This window comes from Nicotiana sylvestris, chromosome 2 (assembly GCF_000393655.2).
Source record: "Nicotiana sylvestris chromosome 2, ASM39365v2, whole genome shotgun sequence".
NCBI classification, from domain to species: Eukaryota; Viridiplantae; Streptophyta; class Magnoliopsida; order Solanales; family Solanaceae; genus Nicotiana; species Nicotiana sylvestris.
In genome coordinates, this window is record NC_091058.1 from 78,938,607 (window position 1) to 78,941,939 (window position 3,333).

Here is a 3,333-nt window from a genome sequence, read left to right on the forward strand (position 1 = left end):
GATAGGCAATTAACAATAAGTTATGAAAATAAGAAAATAATAATAAAAAGAACTTTGATATAATGCCAAAGATATACATACTTTCCAAAATAATAGTAGAAGGATATTATAATAGATATTATACACCTATGGTGGATACAGGAGCAGAAGCTAATATGTGTAGACATAATTGTTTACCAGAAAGTAAATGGGAAAAGCTAAAAAACCCCATAGTAGTAACAGGATTTAATAATGAAGGTAGTATGATAACATATAAAGCAAGAAATATAAAAATACAAATATGGGATAAAATATTAACCATAGAAGAAATATATAGTTACGAATTCACAAATAAAGATATATTATTAGGAATGCCATTTTTAGATAAATTATACCCACATATTATAACAAAAACACATTGGTGGTTTACTACCCCGTGTAAACAAAAATTAGGAGCAAAAAGAGTAAATAATAAAGTAAGAAAAACAACACCCTGGATTAAAGGAAGTGAAAAGATTACCCAAAAATTAGAAAATATAATACAAAGTAACCATAATATAGAGATAATCATTTTCTCAATAAATAAGATAAAACCACTACAAGATAAACTAGAATTACTATATAATGATAATCCACTCCAAGGATGGGAAAAACATCAAACAAAAATAAAGATTGAACTAATAGATGAAAATAGCATAATAACACAAAAACCTTTAAAATACAATTTTAATGATTTAACAGAATTTAAAATGCATATAAAAGAATTATTAGATAATAACTACATACAAGAAAGTAATAGTAAACATACTAGCCCAGCATTTATAGTAAATAAGCATAGTGAACAAAAAAGAGGAAAAAGCCGTATGGTTATAGATTATAGAAACTTAAATGCAAAAACAAAAACATATAATTATCCGATACCAAATAAAATACTAAAAATTAGACAAATACAAGGATATCCATGGTTTCTATATTTCTCAGTGTTATTTCTTTTCTGTGTTGATAACTTTCAAGTTTATCTTCATAAAATTCAATTTCATTTTCTATAGTTAGTAAAGCTTTATTACGTAATTTATTATATCTAATAATATCTTTGCAGGTTTTAATATTGTATTTAACACAATCTATTTTTCTATTTATGTTACTGAGGTTTTTAAGAAGTTTCCATTTCTGGGTATTATAGAATCTTATATAATGAAAAGTGTTATGTTTCATTTATAAAAAGATTTTATTAACTTGATATGTGATCATTAGTCTGAATATAAATCTAGTTCATATAGATCTAATATATCTATTTCATGTGATACAATTAGTTCCGTAAATGCTTGTTCCATTACATATATTATTTCAAAAGTAACTAAAATATCGTAAATTTTTCTTTTAACATCGTTATTAAGTCTCTTAAAGATATATAACATAAGTATTTTGTAGTCAATATTTTCTTCTAATAAATACGTGTGGTTGTTCATTTAGATTTATTATTTATCCTTATCATGTGTTTACTAAACATATTCCCTCTAACCTCTTTGTTTATCATAGAGTTTATCATATTTTAATAAGTTATACTGAACAATCTTTTCTGGTCACTACCATGTTTTTCATGCTTCAATCATTTACCCTAACAGCGCCTCAACTCTGTGTACTCCCCTAAACGGCTTCCTTGCCTACTGGTTTCCACTTTAGGATGGCATAGTCTGGGCTTAACTACTCTCAGCATTATTAGACAGGCAAACTTTCTCAAGATGTTCTTTATAACAGTACTATAACATGATAAACAATTATGATATTCAAGAGATTATAAGGAATATATGAGTTTAGTTAAACATGATTATGAATAAACTTACCTGGTTTTGTAACTCGTTTGAATGCTCCATAGCTTTCTGAAGTTTGTATATAATTAGATATTTTATTGAGAGAAGATAAGAGAGAGAAGGTGAGGATGAGGATGTCTGAGGATGTCCTCCTTCCTCAGATTTACATTCTATATAAAGAAAATTAAAACGACTCTTACTGTTTACAAATGACTCCTACTATTCATGAACGACCTTTACTGTTCATGATTATGACATATACTATTTACTTTATGACTCTTACTATTCATGAACGACCTTTACTGTTCATGATTATGACATATACTATTTACTTTATGACTCTTACTATTCATGAACGACCTTTACTGTTCATGAATGCGACTAGTACTATTTACTTTACATTATATGTTTCCAGTAGTTGTCTTCTTCTTTTGTCTTCTTTGTTGATACCTTCATTCTAGTTGGACTTCTGGTACATAGTTATCATCTCCGTTGCACTTTGAACATATGTGGTCTGGATATTTGTGTCCTACTAGTTTGCAGTATCTTGTTAATAACTCGTTTGAAATAAATTCTTTTTTCAATGCTCTGGTAGTTGGTTGCATTTCTGGCTTTAATAATGATAAAATCCATTTCTGGACTTCATCCATATCTCCTTGTCGTAGTTCCTTCGAGTTGGCATATATCATCAATTGGTCTCTGGAATAGTAGCTCCAGATAGCATTTCCTTGTAGATAATTGTTAGCTAGTTCTTGAATAATAGTTGCTATACCAATTATTCTTTTATTAGCATAGAAACTTGGTATCTCCATTTTCTGTATCTCCGGTTGTTTCTCTATCTCTTCCGGTATTATCATATCTCGTGTTAGTCCTATTTTTATCACCTGTATTATGGGTTTTATTTCATCATATAGTATTTCCGCTGGTGCTGTATAGAATTTGATGAAGAATAGGTTGCCTTTTGTAATTCTCTTGAAGGTGACAAATGCTTTGTATAGCTCTGGTATTCCAATTATTTCTTCTCCGTCATGGGTATATACTGTGCTGAGTAGTCCGTAGTTGTAACATGTTTTTACTAGGTTTGCTTTTGTTTTTGGCTGGGCTATAAGCCTATTATATCCCTGTAGTTTTTGGGTTACATAATCTTGTGTTGGATCTGTAGTAGTTGTTGATCTAGGGTTTAGGTTCAGAAATGTCTGGATTTTATATATATTCTCAATATATGTTTGAGTAATATGGTTATATACCTTTTTGTTGTGGTGTAGGCTATTAGCATAGGTTGAAGTTTGTGGGGCTATAACTATTGCTTCTCTTGGCTTTTTTGATGTAAATGGCTTATCAAATACGGTATTTAGGTTTACATTGATATGTGGCTTTTTGCTAACTTGTTTGCTTGTACCTGCAGCTGTATATAAAGCAACTGTGTTATGGGTTTTTTGGAGTTTCCCAACGTCTCCTTCTACCTCTGGAAGTTTAGAGTCTTCCGATTGACTTAGCTCCGCATTTTTATAGTCATGCTGCTGACTTTCTAGCTGTTGTAATC